The 20,839-nt window shown below is 45.8% G+C and overlaps 1 protein-coding gene and 1 pseudogene across 16 annotated transcripts in view; one reads left to right on the forward strand and one right to left on the reverse strand.

The window, feature by feature from the left end:
* Nucleotides 1-20,839, forward strand: part of SORBS1 (sorbin and SH3 domain containing 1) — a 239,490-nt gene that overhangs the window by 49,830 nt on the left and 168,821 nt on the right. For 2 of the 15 annotated variants that reach the window (XM_082854125.1, XM_082854123.1), the window contains exon 2: nucleotides 19,049-19,144. The exons of 11 other annotated variants lie outside the window; for them this stretch is intronic. The gene's annotated coding sequence lies outside the window, so the exon portion shown is untranslated. The remainder of the gene's footprint in view (nucleotides 1-19,048; nucleotides 19,145-20,839) is intronic. 2 more of the 15 variants (XM_082854126.1, XM_082854124.1) reach the window with 1 other exon arrangement.
* LOC309971245 (large ribosomal subunit protein eL21-like) lies at nucleotides 15,542-19,040 on the reverse strand (annotated as a pseudogene). Its single transcript has one exon. The product of its transcript is annotated as a large ribosomal subunit protein eL21-like (transcript).

Genomic DNA, 20,839 nt, shown 5'->3' on the forward strand with positions numbered 1-20,839 from the left:
AGTGTATTGTTTAGCCTCCATGTGCTTGTATTTTTTAAAGATTTATTCCTGTAATTGATACCTACTCTCATAGCACTGTGGTTGGAAAAGATACTTGATACGATTTCAGTTTTCTTAAATTTACCAAGGCTTGATTTGTGACCCGAGATATGATCTATCCTGGAGAATGTTCCATGAGCACTTGAGAAGAATGTGTATTCTATTGTTTTTGGATGGAATGTCCTGTAAATATCAATTAAGTCCATCTTGTTTAATGTATCATTTAAAGCTTGTGTTTCCTTATTTATTTTTATTTTGGTTGATCTGTCCATTGGTGAAACGGGGTGTTAACGTCCCCTACTATGATTGTGTTACTGTCGATTTCCCCTTTTATGGCTGTTAGCATTTGCCTTATGTATTGAGGTGCTCCTATGTTGGGTGCATAACTATTTACAATTGTTATATCTTCTTCTTGGATTGATCCCTTGATCATTATGTAGTGTCCTTCTTTGTCTCTTGTAATAGTCTTTATTTTAAAGTCCTTTTTGTCTGATATAGGAATTGCTACTCCAGCTTTCTTTTGATTTCCATTTGCATGGAATATCTTTTTCCGTCCCCTCACTTTCAGTCTGTATGTGTCCCTAGGTCTGAAGTTGGTCTCTTGTAGACAGCATATATATATGTCTTGTTTTTGTATCCATTCAGCTAGTCTATGTCTTTTGGTTGGAGCATTTACATTTAAGGTAGTTATGGGTATGTGTGCTCCTATTCCCATTTTCTTAATTGTTTTGGGTTTTTTATTGTAGATCTTTTCCTTCTTTTGTGTTTCCTGCCTAGAGAAGTTCCTTTAGCATTTGTTGTAAAGCTGGTTTGGTGGTGCTGAATTCTCTTAGCTTTTGTTTGTCTGTAAAGGTTTTAATTTCTCCATCAAATCTGAATGACATCCTTGCTGGGTAGAGTAATCTTGGTTGTAGGTTTTCCCCATTCATCAGTTTAAGTATGTCCTGCCACACCCTTCTGGCTTGCAGAGTTTCTGCTGAAAGATCAGCTGTTAACCTTATGGGGATTCCCTTGTATTTTATTTGTTGTTTTTCCCTTGCTGCTTTTAATATTTTTTCTTTGTCTTTAATTTTTGATAGTTTGATTAATATGTGTCTTGGCCTGTTTCTCCTTGGATTTATCCTGTATGGGACTCTCTGCGCTTCTTGGACTTGACTATTTCTTTTCCCATATTAGGGAAGTTTTCAACTATAATCTCTTCAAATATTTTCTCAGTCCCTTTATTTTTCTCCTCTTCTTCTGGGACCCCTGTAATTCAAATGTTGGTACGTTTAATGTTGTCCCAGAGGTCTCTGAGACTGTCCTCAGTTCTTTTCATTCTTTTTTCTTTATTCTGCTGTGCAGTAGTTATTTCCACTATTTTATCTTCCAGGTCACTTATCCGTTCTTCTGCCTCAGCTATTCTGCTATTGATTTCTTCTAGAGAATTTTAAATTTCATTTATTGTGTTGTTCAGCGTTGTTTGTTTGCCCTTTAGTTCTTCTAGGTCCTTGTTAAACGTTTCTTGTGTTTTCTCCGTTCTGTTTCCGAGATTTTGGATCACTTTACTATCATTAATCTGAATTCTTTTTCAGATAGACTGCCTGTTTCGTCTTCATTTGTTTGGTCTGGTGGGTTTTTACTTTGCTGCTTCATCTGCTGTGTATTTCTTTGTCTTCTCATTTTGCTTAACTTACTGTGTTTGAGGTCTCCTTTCTGCAGGCTGCACATTCGTAGTTCCTGTTGTTTTTGGTGTCTGCCCCTCGTGGGTAAGGTTGGTTCAGTGGGTTGTGTAGGCTTCCTGTTGGAGAGGACTGGTGCCTGTGTTCTGGTGGATGAGGCTGGATCTTGTCTTTCTGGTGGGCAGGACTCCGTCTGGTGGTGTGTTTTGGGGTGTGTGTGACCTTACGATTTTAGGCAGCCTCTCTGCTAATGGGTGGGGTTGTGTTCCTCTCTTGCTACTTGTTTGGCATAGGGTGTCCAGCACTGTAGCTTGCTGATCGTTGAGTGCGGCTGGGTCTTATCATTGAGATGGAGATCTCTGAGAGAGCTTTTGCTGTTTGGTCCACCAGAGACCTCCTGGCCCCACAAAATATCAATGTCTTGAACTCTGTTCTCCCACCTCAGAGGCACAGGCCTGACACCCGGCTGGAGCACCAAGACTTTATCAGCCACCCAGCTGGTCTTCCTAAAGCTGGGCCGCCTGCAGCAGCCTGACCAACGGAATATTCAAATTGGAAATGTTGCCTTAGCACTGGGTGCTAGAGGAGATCTCCATCGCTCCATACCAGAAATACAAAAGGATGGACAGCTCCTCTAAGCTGGGGTTTTCATGAATGTGAAGTGGCTGCTCCACTGTCTCTTTCCCTGTCTCCCAGCTGAAGCAGAAGACTCTGAGGCTTTAGAACGGGGCAGTGCTCCTCAACATTGTCAAGGTCATCAAAAATGAGGGAAGTATGAGAAATTCTCACAGCCAAGAGGAGCCTCTGGAGACGTGAAGACTGAATGTAATGCTGTATGAAATCAGCAATGTTGGGGAAATTTTCTCGACTTTCCCAGAATGCTAGTCCATACTGCAGAGAGTTATGTAGTAAGGCTAATTATTGACAGTGTTCTGAAAAGGTAACAACACCAATAAACTTTTCTGGACTTGCAAAGGAAAAAGAGAAAACAGCTGGCTCTGCTGGCAGTCGAGCTTCCAGAGCTAACTGGCATGCCATCTGCTCGCCGCAGAGTGGGAACCATGGTTCACGTGTCACACCAGCGTTCGTGTTAAGAAGGTTGCCCCAACAAGCCTGGGCAACTTCGCTTCCGTGCAGGTTGCTGGGGGGAGGGGTGGTGGCAGCAGCATCCCCAGCGTGTATATCGTTTTTCCGAACTCCATCTGCTCCAGTTTGTAGTTTTTATCAAATTTACACATGCATATAGTTTCAAGAATCAAACAGTTCTCCAGGAACACCCTCTCCTGCCTCCTCTCCCCCTACCTGCCATCCCCTGTGGCAGTCACTTAAAAATCATAGCTGATTCTTTTGGTGTTTACTTACACGTTTTTCAATAGCTTGCATGTTTTGCTACTCTGGGGTATTATCTATTGGCTCCTCCTGAGGATTTTGCTCTCCTCCCCCTCCCCATGCGCTGTGCCCCAACCCCCTTATCTTTGGAGGAAGAAAAATCCTGTCTTCTGCAGAAGTCAGGAGTGTCATGCCTTATCCTAGAGGGACATGGGGGTCCCTACGTGGAATAACATGCACATCTTTTCGTCTTCTGTGATCTTGCCAATAAGACTTTAAAGTCTGTCCAAAATTCTAAGCTGTAGGTTTGAATTAGACCGTGTGTTGTTACTAGCTCTGTGGACCAACCATAACCAAGGGCCCGTTAGAAGCTGGATTGAATTAGGACGTCTTCTGGATACGGTTTTTTGGGACCAAATGTCAACTTATTTTGTTGTCCTTTGCCTCTATCGTAGAATGTAGAAAAAGTACACTGTCCCCGTTAATTGCAGGCCATTGTTTGCTGGACTTGGTTATCTTGGGGGTCCTAGGAGGCCCCTTTCTTGACCTCTCAGCTCCAGGACGCTCTTAAGGAGATGATGGCTTCTGCTTATATTTGACCGGTGATGTCCAGGGTCTGTGGGAAAGTGGCAGAGCTGCCTGTGTCTTGGGGACCCAGAGGGATCTGTATTAAATCCTAAAAGTGCCACCTTTTCCAGAAAAGCTGCTGCAGTCCAGTCTCAGGATAGGGCATGTGGACTCTACTCCGAGTCTCAGCATTCCACTTTGTTTCCAGAGCCACCCACAGACATCTCTGAATTCTTTGTCCATTCCTAGAGGACATGCTTCTGGGCTTACCTGTCTCCTCCAGGCTCAGGAGTGACTCCCATCTCTTGCCCTTTGCCTCTATCTGTGGCCCTTCTGAGTTCTGGAGAAGACTTCACTGGAACTCATGCCAGTGATCTTGCCATCTTTCTCGTTAATGAGGAATGAGGGAAGGCAACAGGGCAGCACCTTCTGAAATGAAGGCTGAATTTTAAAGTTGTGAGGGACCTTGGAAGCCACATGGTTTGTATAACTCTGCTTGCATACCTCCGGCAGTGAGACTCTCACTGAAGGAGCCACCCTTTTCCAGTGATGGGTGCTCATCTCTTGGAAAGTTCTTTCCTGCTGAACGGACATCCTTGTCTGGGATGCCCCTCCACTAAACAGATGAGGACAGCCTTGAAACTAGTCAACAAATTATTCTTCCTGTTTTTCTGGCCTAAGTGGTATCGAAAATGGTTTTAAGAGGCAGCCATAAAAGATGCTGGTAAAAACTCATGTTTTCTAAGCACCGAGTGTGTTGCCAGAGAGGTTCAGTTTTGTTTTTCTTTATCGTTATGATTTTGATTTATTTGCATCTGATAGAATGGTATCAATGACATGGGGAATAATTACATCTCTTTTGAAATTCTACCCTGGAGCCCCACCAGGAACTGACCCAGATTCGTGCCAAGGAACACATCGTAGGCTTTGGGTTTTTTAAAATGTGTACTTAAAACACTCTTTTGAAATGCTAGACTTTTTGATACTTAAACAGCATTGTTTTAATGGGTGGAGTTCTTTTTTGATCTTCTAAGTTTAAATTTCTTAGCTCAGGGGTGGCCATAGTGACCATCCTGTATTGTGAGTTCAAGAGGCCTCTGAGAGGCAAGCCCTGCACACGTGTGTGTGCGTGTGTGCACGTGCACTTGTCTCCCTTTAGTCAACCAGTTCTAAACTTTTCTTGATTCTTACTGCTTTTACGGAATCTTCAGAAATACTGGCCATTTTAGGAAAGCCATGTGACATAATTCTTTAAATAAATAAAAATTATTTGACTTAGAGTAACTGGCAGCAATAAATCAACATGGTTGGATTATCATTTCCTTTGAGATTTCCTTTGTTTTCCCAGCTTTATATGACGAACATGTATTACTTTTATATTAGAGGAAATTATTTGGGAAAGCATGGCTGCTTCCAAACTTATTCTTAATCTGCCAATGAGGTAACAAGGTGGAGGATACAGGAGGGGATAACGGATTGGAACATAGGGATGTTGGGAGCCAGGGCTGCCATGGGAACTGTTATTGCCAGTCTTTTTTACCATCAAAAATGCCTCTTTTATTTTTATATGTATTTATTTTTCTTCTAAATGCCCCTTGCTTTGAAAGATTTCATCTAACCCAACATTGTATTTGTTAAATAGTAATTCCTCCATTGTTGATCAAAGACTAACTCCCTATTGGAGAGTTACTGGGTTACTTTATGGAGTTGATGCTGTTCCAGCTGAGAGTAGAGACATGTGATATTTGAGTTGGCCCTTCGTTAGGCACTCATCTATGTTCTCCACCTTCATTGCTACCTAAGGTGGGACTTTCTGAGCTGAGGACCCAAGGTTGGGGTTCTGCAGTTAGAGCCCTTCTGTATTTTGGGCTCAAGACCCTGTATTCCCTCTGGTACTGGTATTTCTCCCCAGCAAACCTGCCTTGATTTTGTTTTTAAATGCAACATCTAAAAAACCACAAAACCAGTAGTACAGTAAGGCTTCATGGCTGTGCTAACCTTTTTCTGCCTCATCCTTCATCATCCTCATCATGGTAATAATAGTTGGTATCAGTTGAGTTCGTGCTTAAGGTGTACCAGATACATGTTAAATGTCTACATAGATGATCTCATTTGACCCTCATAATTCTTCCTCTGTGAAGCAAGGACTGCTAATTAGCCCCCGCATTTTACTGATGGGGAAGCTGAGACTCAGAGGTTGAGTAATTTGTCCAAGGTCATGAGGCCAAAGAACAGCAAAGCCAGGACTTCAGTTGCTTCCCATCTCTTACACCTTCCTTTAATCTCTTTCCTCTTTAATCCTTTCTTTACAGACCAAGACCTCAGCTTCGAATCTTCTTCACATCCCAACACATCACCTTGTTGTGTACCTGGAATTAGTTGATTCTCTCTTCACAGTTCCCCAGTAGGGGAAGAATCCACAAAGTTTTCATTAGATTCTCAAAGGGATCTATGACCCAATAAAAGTTAACGTAGACCACGTTCCACATGCTATCCTTGGAATGGAACTGAGGTCATCCTGTGGGAAGGGAAGCACCTCCTCTAGCATCCTCACTTCCAGAAGGAAGGGGTTTGAGGCTTTCTCTGCTGGAGAGCAGGAGAAAAAGAACTCTGGTGAATTGCACTGGAGGCACTTAATAGGCATTTCTGTGGCTGAGAAATGCCTCCTTGGATCCCTTAAGACCCCACCCTAACAGTGGGAAATTAAAAAGGACAGAACCAGATCCCAGCTCCAATTGCCACACATTCAGGAATAAACGCACCCTATCCGGGCCCATCAGGGTGCAGGAGGAGGGCTTCTGGCACTGCGGCCGAGCCCGTGCATCCCAGGTGTCTGGACTCCTCCCCAGAAAAAGTGCAGTGATACAACATTTATGTTGTAGGCATTGTGCTAAGCACTTACATGTATTACCTCTTTTAATCTTCCTCATAACCCTATGAGGTGTGGAGTGTTGTCATCCCTATTCTACAAATGAGGAAACTGAAGCCCTGAGATGTTTAATGACTTCCCTGTGGATATGCATTTAGAAAGTGGTTGGGTCTTTACATAGGATTTCAGTTGCACCCCAGGACCTGGAGTACCTCAGTTCTAGAGTACAGGCCACCACCTGCATTGCTTAAAGATGGGAACGTGTACATGTAACGGGGTATTAGGTAGATACCAACCCCCAGAGCTGGTGATGAACCTGCTTGTCAAGGTGGTGGAGGAAGGGGAGGCTGCTCTTGGCTACCCTTTTACAGAATCCTCCCCCATCCTTTTGGACCAGTTAGGTGCATCTGCGTGGAGTTTCTAAGTGTCCAAGCTTTGCAGGGCTCCCACAGAGTTATCTCATCTGCATTTATCAGTAGGTGGGAAGTCAGACAATCTGGGCTTCCCCCCTGGTTCTGCCCGTCCAAGCTGTGTGACTTGGGGGCTCATTCAGGCTCTCCGAGTCTCTCTGCTCATTTGCAAACCAGGGAGTTTGAACTCTGGCCTTCATCAGGATGAGGAAGGGTCTCAGCACTGTGGGAGGAAGGCCCTGCCCTTAATGTGTCTTCATAAGCAAATGGCCTGCTCCAAGTACACTGTGCATGTTGTTCTGGTATTAAGATTAATGGGCCAGAAACCTACCTGTAAGTCTGGCCACGCTTGACAACTGTAGCTTTAGAAGGTACAGTGAGTATTTTCATAGAGCGATAGTGATCATCATAATTAAGATTTTCGGACCGTTTGTACTCCTCCTGTCTGCCTTTCTATTCTGTTCTCCACCTGTTCATGACCCCCACTGCAGGTATCCTTAAAATCAGAGAGCTGTGGAATATCAGTGCTGGAGAGGAACTCTGATCACCTATGGCCAACCTTCTCATTTTACAGGCATAGAAATAGGCTCAGAGAGGAATAGCAACTTGCCTACGGCCATTCTTGGTAGAGCCAGCATGTAGGTTGGCATTCTTTTTTTAAACATCTTTATTGGAGTATAATTGCTTTACAATGGTGTGTTAGTTTCTGCTTTATAACAAAGTGAATCAGTTTGGCATTCTTTCACTTGTGCCCTGCAGCTGTCCCTTATCTCTCCTCTTAACTTCCTTCACAAGCAGACATAACTTTTCATCAGTTTTTACCTTGTATGGCTCTTATGGCCTGTACTTGCTTCCTTGAAAGCAGAGGCTGGGTCATTCTCATCATAGTTTCTCCCTCTTCCTCCTCACTGTCCCTGTGTGTGATGAACAAAGGAACAAGGCCATTGCATAAGCAGAGCCATCTCAGAAGTCCTTTATGGTGCTAGGCCCACTGTTCCACATATTCAGATCATTGCGACCTCTCCAAGCACCAGGATGAATCTCTGCTGTGGACAGAGACCTAGGAAATAGCCCTCTCCATATACTACTTTATCCCATTAATGTAGTGATGGATATTCACAGCCAGTGTGTTACCGGAAGCTCTTGGAAGCCAAGATGTGTTGGCTTCTTCATGGCTGTGCTGGGGCTGTCTCTCCAGCAGCGGTATAATCTGGGTATAAAGAGCATCTTTTCTGATCTGAGTGGTGACGTTTAACTCTATCCCTTTGCCACATGGCACCGTGTTTATAGACTTTCTCCTCTTCTCTCTGTTAAACGTAATTGTTATCTATTACTCAGCTTTCCCAGTTACCCTACCTTTTAAGGAGAATTTTCTCTTGGTTAGCTCAGTTCCTGGTCCTTTTCTATTTAGAGGCAATGAGTGGAGGATGAGCTGGAGGGCGGGTTAGAGTTTGTGTGAGTGTGAATATGTGAATGCAGGTAAGGAGGGGCTGTATTTATATCTGAAAAGACCCAATACTTGTGTGTGAGAAGAAGGAACAGAGGCTAAAGGAAAGGAGAGGGAAAGTGTGTATGAGCTGGGAGTTGGGGAGAGTGGGAAGATAAAGAGAAGAGCCTTTAGAGGAATAGCTGCTCTCTCTGTATGGGATAGCAAGTGGTAGAGAAGGAGCAGGGGTTTTAAAGACAGCTCCCAATGCATTAAGAATTTAATTCCTGGGCTTCCCTGGTGGCGCAGTGGTTGAGAGTCCGCCTGCCAATGCAGGGGATACGGGTTCGTGCCCTGGTCTGGGAGGATCCCACATGCCGCGGAGCGGCTGGGCCCGTGAGCCATGGCCGCTGAGCCTGAGCGTCTGGAGCCTGTGCTCCGCAACAGGAGAGGCCCCGACAGTGAGAGGCCCCGCGTACCGCAAAAAAAAAAAGAATTTAATTCCTTCCCATTGGTGTTCAAGAGATCAGTAACATTTTGCGTTTTATGTTTGGGCTGGATTGTTTGCTTACATGGCTCCCAAGTGAAGACAGGGCTACATGGGGACTCAGTTATGTTCATGCTACTCTGGCATGTTCTAGCTGGGAGACAGAGGCCAACTGTGGGGCAGAAGAATGCGAGAAGCAGACTTCTGGTGTGTGGGGGGGTGATTTGGAAGAATACTCTGTGGTTGGGGTCCAGGGGCCCAGGGCTGATGCGCCAGAGTCAGCTTGTAGTTTGTATTACTATGAACAAACCCCAGATCATTTTCCTGCATTAAAAATAAAAAATATATTGGAGTTCTCAGATTTGGTACTTATTCACTTTGTACCCAATTTCCAAAAAAAATGTGAGGCAGTTCAGACTCGGTGGAGAAAATGTAGTGATCCGTTCATGTTGTATTTTTTTCATAGATTTGCCCTAAGAAGGCAGAATAGGTTGAGTTTCGTGATCATATTTTACTGACAGAAATACTGGGAAGGATATTTAAATTTTTGTTCTCCAGGAAATTGCTCTTTTGTACTGGTTTGAGATGGAGATGGCTTAGCACAGAGAAGGTTTTAAATCCAAGGGAAGGAGCAATGGCTGGTCGAGATAAAGTTCTGTCTTCTGCCGGTGTGCCTCCTGGGGTTGGATTGATCTGTGCACTCTGCCTATCTAGCATTCGTGTTTGGTAAGATGACTTCTTCCACTGGTTGAAGGCCCCAGAAGAATAAACAGGCTACTGGAACTTGTAGGTCTGTCCATGGAAGTCCTGGCCTCTTTCTGGGCTCCTTGGAAAGCAGGAGAAACACTTCTGCAGAAGAGCCTGAAGGATTGGCCTGACATCCAGAAAGTTCAGGCAAGCGTTGGTGTTTTGGGTACCAGGCAAGGGCAGAAAGAGGACCTGTCCTGGACCCTCTTGTATGTTGCTGGTGGGAGTGCCAAGCAGCCTAGTCTTTTCAGCCCAATTGCCAAGTACTTTGAAATTGTACTTTTAGATCCTCTTAAGGGGCCTTGTGTGAAGGTAGGAAGTGTCAGCCACCTTTTGAAACAACATCCAGGGCAGACAGTCATTTCCCACCTAGCTTTACAAGATGTCAGGAAAGTAGCCCTCTGCTGGGGAAGGGCCCTGGTCAGCTCCGGGCCTCTCCGTGAGCCACACCTGCCTTGTTCAGGCTGGCCTGCTGACTGTAGGCTGGGGAAGTCCCAAGGCAGCCCTAATGGTTTTGGCCACAGTTCCTCAGCCATGTCAGTTTCTCAGAGGGAATCCTAGGCCATGGGCACCAGAACGTTCCAAGGTTCTTATGAGCAATGTGCCTACCTGGTCCCACACCAAGTGGACAGTCAGAGTCCCTGGTTGGGGGCGGGGGGCGGGGTTAGGGCTTCTCAGGTGATTCCTTTGTACCCTCTGGATGGAGACCCTCTGTGCCGTCCATCTGCAGTCACGGCCCAGTTCTGCACACTGTGGTTAGTAAATTTGATGCCAGGAGATCCTGGGTTCAAATTTTACGGACTTCAAGCAGTCAGGGAAGGAGGAGGGCGAGGAAGGTCACGGGTGTTGAGTACCAGCTTCAGGAAGGTGTCAGCCTGGTTCTTCCAGTTACTAATTATGCTCCCCTCGGCCCAGCGTGCTGGGTGTTCTCATGCCCGTGTCTGGGAGGAACTGAGCTTCCCAGAGCTCAAGAACCTGCTGAGGGTCATGCCCTTCGGTAGATGACAGGCCTGACCAGCGTCCTCATGTTTTTCCATTAGGATTGTTAACGCCCACCCTAGAATGCTGAGTGTCTCCTCAAGCGTGGCTGTGTAATAGATGTGAGCCACTTATGTCAGTAGCCACACTTAAAAAGGTAAAAAGAAATGAAATTAATTTTAACTATATATTTTTAACCCAGTATATCTAAAATATCATTTCAATATATAATCAGTATTTTTAAAAAGATCTGTGAGCTATTTTACGTTTTTTTCCCATACCAAGTCTTCAAAGTCCAGTGTGTATGTTCCCCTTACAGTACATCTCAAGTCACACCAGCCACATTGCAAGGGCTCAGTGACCACGTGGGCTAGTGGCTGCCTTACAGGCCTGCACAGCTTTGGCATCTCTCGGCTGGAGACGTGTGTCTTGGCCGACTGCCCAGGGTAGCAAGGGGGTCACAGTTTTCTAAATTAATGGTTTCCAAACGCCACAGGATGAATCAGTCCTGGGCCATCTGCAAGAGTGTCCCCTGAGGAGCATCGTCTAGAGCCCCAGGTGATTCTCTGTAGCCTGATTGGAAACACTGTTCTAAAACCGTTCACTGGGCAGTTCACCAGCGTCCTGTGCCTTGGCCTCACCCCCTTTCAGGGACACTTGCATTCCAAGCACGTTCCTTTTGGGGGGTGGTGATGGTAGTGGTGTGAAGGGAAGGGTCGGGGAAGGCATGCCCTGAGGGCCTTTTCCCTCCCCTGCTAAACAGAACTGCAGTTTCAGTGGAAAAACAAGATCTTGCTTATTTATCTGGATGTGATCATGCATAAGGGGCACCTTCTCTTTTGGTGGCCGAGAGCAGGATCCTGTGTTCTCAGGAAAGGTGAGATGAAAGAACCAAAATATTTAGGGCAGAGTGGGTTACTGTGTGCTTAAGCTGTGTTCTTTTCCAGTGGTTTGGTTTTAAAATTTATTTGCTGACTTAGAGTAAAAAATTTGGTCCTAAAGAGTTAGAGTCCAGGGTCCAAACCTCAAATGCCTCAGGCCAAGCAGGTAGCATGCGTGAAGGGTAGGAGATTTCAAATCGAAACTCACAGGAATGTTTTTCACTTTCACAAAAATGTGGCCATCTCCCTTTTTTCTGGACATATGAGACCCTCTTGGTCTTTCATTTTCCTACTCTTGGTAGAGCAATATTTCTAAGACAAAAAGCACTGCAGGCACCACCATAAACAGCAACTGACACTTGGCCTTGGTGTTTCGGGAGAGGAATCTGAGAGCCATGCCCATGTAAGGGGGAACAGCTACTGCCCAGCCCCATCCAACTGTTGGCCTGGAGGCCCAGTGTCACCAGATCTTGCTATTATTAAGGAGAAGCCACAAATCAGAGTATTTAAAAGGTAAAATCTTTGGGGTTTTAAAAGAAGTTTTAACCTTAGAAATACAGACTCCTAGGAATTTGCCCCACCACCAAAAGATACAGGGTCCTGTGTGTCCTTCCCTCAGCCTCCCCCAGTAGTGGCATCTTACATAACTAGTACAGCATCCAAACCAGGAAATGGACACTGTTGCAATCTACAGTCCTTATGCAGATTTCACCAGTTTATATATGTACTCATTTGTGCGTGCATGTGAGGTGCTTCAAGTTAGTGTACCTTTTCTGAGTGCCACCTATGTGTCAGGTTCCGGACCAACAGGGATGAGTTAGATTGGACCCCAGTGATCAAGGAGCAGTCAGTTGGGGGAACCAAACGGAAGAAAGGGCTTCAGAATATATCATGATTGTGGGATAGAGGGGAAGGGCACTGGGCCCAACCACAGGGGCCTTGAGGGACAAGAGGGAGCTAACAGGTACCGAGGCAGCAGAGGGAGCGGCCTGAGCAAAGGCTTTGACTTTAGGCCTGGTGGGGCCACACAGCTGAGCTGGGAGCTGATTGGTGGTGATGGAGGCTGCAGTGGGAAGCTGGGGTATTGGAGATGAGTTGGAAGAGTAGCCCCTGTAGGTGGCTCCGAGGCTCCTCCCCCGAGAGTCTCTGCATTTGCTCCTCTCTCTACCTGCAGAGCTCTTTCCCTGTCTCTTGCCATGGCTGGGGTATTCTCACCAGGGACAGCTCAGATCAAATAGCATTTCTTAACTGAGGCCAGCCCTGACTACCTAACTTTAGTCCCACCAGCAAAAACTACTTTGATTCTGTACTTATCTTATTTATCCCATCCAGGGGACAGGAATATTGCCTGACTTGTTTATTGTCAAGATTTTCTCGTGCTTGCTTCAGCACGAGAAAATTGGAATGATATAGAGAAGATTAGCGTGGCCCCTGCACAAGGATGACACAAATTCGTGAAGTGTCCCATGTTTCTGGGAGGAATAAATTAGGAGTTTAGGATTAACATATATACACTAGTATATATAAAATAGATAACCAACAAGGACCTACTATATAGCACAGGGAACTATATTCAATTGTTTGTAATAACCTATAAAGGGAAAAGAATCTACAAAAGAATATATGTATAACTGAATCACTGCTGTACACCTGAAACTAACACAAAATTTTGTGTTAGTAAATCAACTGTACTTCAGTTTAAAAAAAAAATTTTTTTCTCGGGGGCCCCCAAATCAGAACAGGAATCCTGAGGAGGTATCTTGTTTTAGGACTGGATGGGGAGAAAGGAGGGTACGACCACCTTTGGGAGGAGGAAAAGCATATTCCAGTGGAAGAAAGTACGAAGTCACTGTGAATCATTTAAAGTAGGTGTCCTTTTTTTTTTTTTTTAAGGAGATAAAAATCATTTTTCTATTTTTCAACTAATTTTATTCTACTTTAAGAGCTTTGTGTCATTCAGAGAACTTGGAAACTTCATTCTGCCTCCTACTGAATTTGTGGAGTAGGTGGGAGAACTATAAAAAGATCCACTTTCTTCTGCCAACGGGTGGGAAAGGGGGACAGCGGGGCAGTGGGACTAGAGGTGAGTGGGGTTTGGACATAGGAGCCCCCTGGGCATTGAGCATCTTGGAAACTTCAGTAGTGTTCAGGTCCTGAGGATATGGCACTGGGTCTGGCCCCGGCCCCCGTGGGATTTGCTGTGAGAAATAGGGAAGTGCTTTCCAAGGTCAAAACATGAGTGAAGTCATGTTAAAGCATTAAAGGCAGTGTGATTTTAAAAACTGCACAAAAAGGAAAGATAATTATTGTGAGTTGTTTCCTTCCCAAATTGGTCAGCCTCAAGGCCAGCTGGGGATTGATTTTTCTCCCCTGGACTGTCTGGGTTTGTTGATGGAGGAGTTGGAATTTGTGAGGGAGGGGAGTCTCCCATGAGCTTGGGAAGAAAGTTGGGCCTTGGACTCAGAACAAGGAGAGAGGGGCCAAGTCTGAGAGGCAGGAGAGCAGGTAGGTAAGGTCGAGTTCCCTTCAGCAGACATTCCTATGTGCCAGGTTTTGGGGGGCGGGGGTGTGTGCGGAGGGGGCAGAGCCAGGAGCTAGGTGAGTGCCATGGGCAGGATGCATCAAGGTCGCGTAGTTAGGTGGAGTTAGGGCACACACAAAGTAGCAGGGGTTGGGGCAGGGAATGAAATCAGAATTCCAGGGAATGGTCAGGGACCCAGAAGTTTCTAGGAGCTGAAGAGTAATAGGAAACAGCTCTGGCATCAAGCAGTCCCAGAAATTTGAAGTTATGTCATGTCATGCCTCATAACTAGAATTATCAGATTCCCGGTGAGATAGAAACCAGGCAGAGTACAGGTGCTTTGAACATCAGGTTGAGCGTTAGTGTCAGACCCTGGTTAGGGTCGACTAGGAACCTCAGATTACACATCTTGACTCTCTTCTTCTCTCCTCATCACCTGGTAGACTTTTCCATGCTGACTTTGGCCTTTGCAGGTGAACCTGACCTTGGGAGTCCAACTGGATCAGTGCTTTACCAGTACTAGACTAGCCTTCTGAGCAGGGTCCTTCATAGTCCACTAAATTAGTGGACCAGTTAGTGGATGCTTAGATTCCAGAGGCCAGTGGTAAGACTGAGTAGTTAGGGAATGGGTTGACTTGGTCATCTTTTAGCTGGGAGGTATGAAATTTGGGGTATATTTTGAAGGAACCTAGAGGGTTTGAAGTCACTATTGGGATACAGTGATCGTAAGTCAAGCAAACAAGAGAGGTTAAACAACAACAAAAAGACAAAACAAATGTTGACATGATCCTTGTCCATACATATAGGTTAGTGGGAAAACAATGTAAAAATAAGTGATTTGTGCTCTGAAGGAGAGATACATGGTAGTTAGAAGAACATGTATCCAGAGAGGCTCCCATTGGTCCAGAGCTGGTTGGATTGTTGGATTGATGTTGAGTGGGAATGAAGGTGGCTAAGGTGACTTTCACAACATCCAGGATTGTTCTGTGTTCTTGGGATAGGCTAGAGATGGGGATGTAGATGAGGAAGGTGATGGTTCAGGGTGTTTGGCAGGGCCTTGAACAACTCTTGTGACATCTTTTGGAGGGTTGGGTCAGAGAATGGTCTTGTTTTAGGCCAGGATATAATGGTACTGCAAGAAATATTGGACTGCTTTTCTCCCCAGAAGGGATAAATTAGTATCTTGTGCTTTTCCTAGACTTCCTGCCTCACCTGTGCTCTTCCGAATTTGCGTTATGGCGGAAGTGGAGGGCCCTTAGGTTGAAGGGGAGGCTTGAGTGTTTCCTTGTTCTCGTGAAGGATACTATGGATTGCTGCTGGGCCTTGCAGTCAGGAAGGCTGACCTTGGTCAGCCATGGGTTTCTCTGGTGCCGGGCTGTCTGAAGGTCACCTAGTAGCATCTGGTGATGTCGGGGAAGAGATCTCTGGAGGCTGGTCCATTCAGGAAACCGGCTTACTCCGATCTGTCATCCTTGTGGTACACAGAACTTACTTTGCCGTTCTTTGCTCGAGATTGCTCAGGTCGTTTCTTGACCACAAGTGGAAATCTGGGAATAGAAGTGCTCGGCTGGCTTGGCAGGTTTCCAGGCATTGCATTGACCTGCAGTGTCCTGCTCTTTGGTGGGCAGTAAGGATCTGATCAGAGTGCTGTGTGCCTTGGAGCGGTTCCTCAAAGGCCACCTTGGTGACCAGATGCTCCCCGACCCTTTGCTCTACCAGGGTGAGCCTACACAGGTGTGCAAGGGCTCAGATCTGCTGAGACTGGACAACTCCAGTAGATCGTCTGGAGGTCCCGGCGTTGGGTCATGATGTATAGCGACAAGGGCAGAGAGGGACGCTGGCTTCACTTACCCAGTTGCCATCCTGGCTGCTGGCCTTCTATTTTTATTTAGAATAAAAAAGAGTAAAGTGATGGTTGTGACAGTGTGATTTAGGGAGTGGGTAAACATACTAAGGATGTGCAACTCCCCCAAAGCCTGGATCCTTGAATCCTGCTGGAAAGATGCTGAACTAATAACGTTGAGATTGTTCTGGAGAGTGAAAGAGTGTTCTGGAAAAGGGTGAAAGATACCCTTTTCCAAATGAGTATCAGAGTCTAGGCATCACAATCACCTGAATAGTTCCTGTGCCTCCAAACCAGAAATTCAGATTTAATGGGTCTGAGGCCCAAGAAACGGTTCTAGTTTTCCAGGTGATTCTAATTTTCAGCCAGATTTGGGAACCTGCCCACCAGTTAAGATCCAGGGATGCTTCCTTATTTTCTCGAACGGACCTTGACCCTGAACCCTAACCATGGCCACATATTTGGTCTTCACTCCCCTTTATGCCCCTTTCCTAACGCTTGTCTTTCAGAGATGCTGCCCCTTGGCTTTGCCTCAGCCTAGATCAGGGCTGGCGGCTCCTCCCTTTTTTGTCCGTGAAGAAAAGGGGAGCTCCACCTGGGCGTTTTGATGGGCAGATATTCTGGAACACTTTCTCACAAAACTTGCTGCTTGAGGCTCGACCACATAGTAGATTCTGTCTGTAGAAATCCAGATCCTGAGATGCAGGCAGGACCGTCCTGTGATGGCACAGGAAAAAAAATCTGTTTACTCTCGTCTTAGACATCATGGAAGTTCTGGAAATACTGGAAGGCTCAGTGTTTCTACCCCCATGTTTCTTGGGTCCTGCAGACTCTGGCACAGTATTTGTTGCCCCGAGGGTGTGAAAGGTGGGCATTGCCAGGTAGCAGGGCTGAATTGGTGGCTTTTTTTTTTTTTTTAACAGTTCAGGTCTTTTATTTTCTTTACACCTATCATGCCATGACTTCATAGGGAATGGGTTCCAACAGTTCAGGCTCCTTTCCACTGGTGCTCACGAGGTGTGCTTCCCTGGGTGGAGCAGGCTGGCGCTTCAGCTGAACCCAAGTCCCTTTCTCTTTGGCTTACTTCTTTTTCTGATCATTTTCCTTCACCCGTTTCAGGAAGCTATCTCGGCTCTTAGGGTGCTTAATATGCTCAATACGCACATTAATTCTCTTGGCAAGAATCTTGCCCTTGTTTACGACAATGCCAACAGCATGCTGGGTAACATTGTAGACTCTCCCAGTTTTGCCATGGGGACACTTGTGGGGCACTCCTTTTTGAACAGTGCCCATTCCCTTGGTAACTACAATATCACCTTTCTTGTGGATTCGCATGTATGAGGCCAAAGGAACAGCTCCATGTTTTCTAAAAGGCCTAGAGAACATGTAGCGGGTGCCCCTCCTCTTTCCCTTTGTGTTGGTCATTTTGGCGAATTACTGGAAGATGGCGGTTCCGAAACAAAGGCTTGGTGGCATTGTTGATATGGGCACTTGGCAAGATCAACTTCCACGGGTGCACGTGTGGGGCTTGTGCCTCAAGTCTCTGCAGATGTTGGGTCAGGTGGCATAAGGTGATACAAAATCTGGACAAGACTCAGTCGGAGGGAGGGACTGTTCATATTTTTCGCCTTTGCCCACACTGTCCCTGTCATTCCCTCCTTCCCTCGGTTCGGCCCCCGACTGCTCCACTCCCACCCCTGCTTTAGGCTTTCCTCAGGCCTCTGTCCGTGCTGGGAAGCATCTCTTCACCTCAGCTGCACTAGGAGCCCCTGCTCAGGGCTCCCACAGCACCTGTGCCTACCCAGATCTTTATGTTTACTCGTTGTTTTAGAAGTCTTTGAGTGTCTAGATTCTTTACCCAGACAGAGCCACTTAGCGGCAAGGACTGGGTCTGTTCATCTTTGTGTATCCATCACCTCGTGCACTGCCTGGCATATAATAGGGTTCAGTAAATATCTGCTGAGTGAATGAATCAATACATGCTTTGAGGGACGATATAAATAACTCCCTCCACGACCTTATAGTTGAACATTGTTCATTTATTACAGTGTTGATACCTATACATAAGCTTACTGATAGCCTTGTATTCAAGATGCATATTAAAGGACATTTTTCTAGCATAAGGAGTGTTTCAGACAGTTTGGAACGTTAACTGAGCACTTTTGAAGTAGCGGATTTATGGTATTTGTGAGAACTATTTCTGTGCTTAAAGCAGTAATGTTTTATTGAAAATGTCACATTAGGAAACAAGCCCTTAGGGAACCTGATATAACTTACTCTTACATTCTTCGGCAAATAAAGGTATGGCAAGCATTTTAGTACAGAGTAGGTTGGATACTTCAACTGTAGTTCCTTGAATTGAGTATCTAGCTTGGAGGGAAACACACACATACGTGTGTGTGTGTGTGTATACACATAAAATTTGCTTTTTGCTTTGTAATATAAGATTACTGTGCAATGGGGCATAGCAAAAGAGTCTTGGATTGGACCTAGGGTCTAAAGGCAGAGCAAATGCTAACTGTGGGAGTGGGTAAGTTAGTTTTCTGCTTACACTTGTATGAAATGGGAGTGTTGTTCTTGTTCAGGGGTTGCAAATGTCTACAGGAGTGAGGTTGCTATATGTGCTATACCATTTTTTTTTTCCTCTCAGACCTCAGCCCCTTTTTTGTGTTCCTACTTTTGTTAGAATCAGAGGTAGAAGGAAATATTTCTGTACCCCGAACAAAATAACGCAAGGACAATGATCGCCACAGCTTTTCTCTGTGACGATAGGGAGTGGTAGGGACTGTGGCGTATTGGAATAGCCAAGCCTGCCTGTGAAGGGCAGCTGCTACTTAGCACCAGCTGATCATTTCCAGACATGAACATGGGCTATTTTGACAGATCCTCTTTTTTTTTTTTTTTTTTTTAAAGAGAAGCCCGAAGTCTGGGTTTTTATGTGACATCTCTGATTTTTAAGTTTTGGCTCAAATTTCTAGGCATATCCTGCAGATTAATATAATATCTCTGTAGGCTAGATGTGACCCACTCGACATCCGTTATAAATGATCTCTAGAGCTTCTTTCTGTCCAAGATCCATTGATTCTAATGGGGACCATTTCAACTAGTGAACTGAAGGTTCTGCTTCTACTAGGCGAAGTCAGGGTAAGAAGGAAGTGGGGCTGGAAGATGAGGAGGGAGGCTTTGAGTCCAAACAGGGTGCCTGGCAATTGGTATTTGGATGGCCTCCTTGGAGAGAGGCCACAGGATGCCCAATTCACAGCAGATGCCTTGTATGTTTGTCATTGCAGGAGTGGCATTTATTGGAAGAGTTTGTGAGACCTTCTCTCTGTCCACAGCTCCAGGACCAATGCGTCTTTCCAGCACCTTAAACCACTGGTGAATATGTATGTGTGTGTGTGTTTTTTTCCTGCTGCTGTAGTGAAGGGACATGTTTTCAGTGAACTGTAGAATGTGATTTTCAGAGAACCACACTGTCCTGTCTATTAGAGAGGGAAGGACACTGGGATGGGCCTATAGGCATATCTGGGTTCTGGTACCTACTTCGCTGCTTCTTGTGGGATCTTAGGTGCATTGTTTGGCTTTGCTGGGCCCCCAGACAGAAATGAATCCTGCCCTGCTGAAAGCTTATATGAGAATGCTTCCAAGGGAATAAAATGCTGAGCAAATACAGAGTAATCCTATTTGGCTCTGAGACGTAGAGCTGGGCAATTCTGTGCTAACAATGAGATGTGAATACATAGGTTGGAAACATGGATTTTAAATACCGATTTGGAGTCCTCCAGAGTGGTTCTTCAAGAGATTTGCATTTTCCTTTTTTTCCTTCCTACCAGTCCAGCTACCATTTTTTTAGAAAGATAAATTAACCATGTTTCACAATTACCTTCATTTTTATTTGCGATCAGATGATTTCACAGTTAACAAATGTTCTTCCTTTTTGCCCCCGAAAGAAACTTAATTTCTCATCATAGCAGGTAAATGTCTTGCATCTGTGGCAGTTGAAAGAGGCAAAAATATGTCCTTAACACCAGTGTGTTCCAGTGCTGACAGCACTTTGAGGCGTGCTAGCTAGTTGATGGTGAAGGTCTCACGTGAGTACTGAGGGCAGGACACTGAGCCAGGGAGGCAGTATGACCCATGCGTCTCGAGTCCAGCCACCCTTTGTTGAGAGAAGCTGGCTTGCTTGCTGCTGACTGCCTGGTCCGCTCCCCACGTGGACCAGGTGTTCTTACGACCCAGTGAGATGCGTACCCGTGGCATGGCCACCTGGGGAGCTTGCAGGGTGCCTTGGTGGGCAGAAAGGAAGGGCAGTTAGTCAGGCCCAGGGTTAGGGACCCAACTCAGGTATGGGAGGCTGACTGTCCCCACTGCTGTGCCTAAAGGGACACAGCAGACATTCTGGGTCCCTCAGTCAGAGACCCATCTGTTAGGAAGAACTCTGTGGGTGGGAGTCCTCAGGGAAGCAGATGGTCTCAGGCAGATGGGATGCTTCAGCCATTTGGTAAATACGTATGAATGCCTACTCTGTGCCAAGGCACTGCTCTGGGCACTGGGAACCCGGTGGTCACAGACAGACTGGAGCTTAGATTCAAGTGGGGTGACAAGCAAGAATGTGACCTCCATGAGGGCAGGGATCTTTGCTTATTCACTGCTGTCTTCTCAGCTCCTAGAAGAGCACCTTGAACATAAACATGGTGAGTGCTCACTAAATACTGTTTTGTGAATGAAGGAAATAACTAAGTAGACAATATAATTTCAAGTGATAATAAGTGCTATAAAACGAGTGAGGGGTTCTTTTTTTTTTTTTTTTTTTGCGGTACGTGGGCCTCTCACTGTTGTGGCCTCTCCCGTTGCGGAGCACAGGCTCCGGACATGCAGGCTCAGCGGCCATGGCCCACGGGCCCAGCCGCTCCGCGGCATGTGGGATCTTCCCGGACCGGGGCACGAACCCGCGTCCCCTGCATCGGCAGGCTGACCCTCAACCACTGCGCCACCAGGGAAGCCCTGAGGGGTTCTTTTTGAAAGAGGTCTGAGAAGGTCTGTGTGTGTGAGGGGGGTGGGTAGAAATTTTGTGCAGAGAT

Source organism: Leucopleurus acutus (genome assembly GCF_964270905.1).
Source record: "Leucopleurus acutus genome assembly, chromosome: 14".
Taxonomy (NCBI): domain Eukaryota; kingdom Metazoa; phylum Chordata; class Mammalia; order Artiodactyla; family Delphinidae; genus Leucopleurus; species Leucopleurus acutus.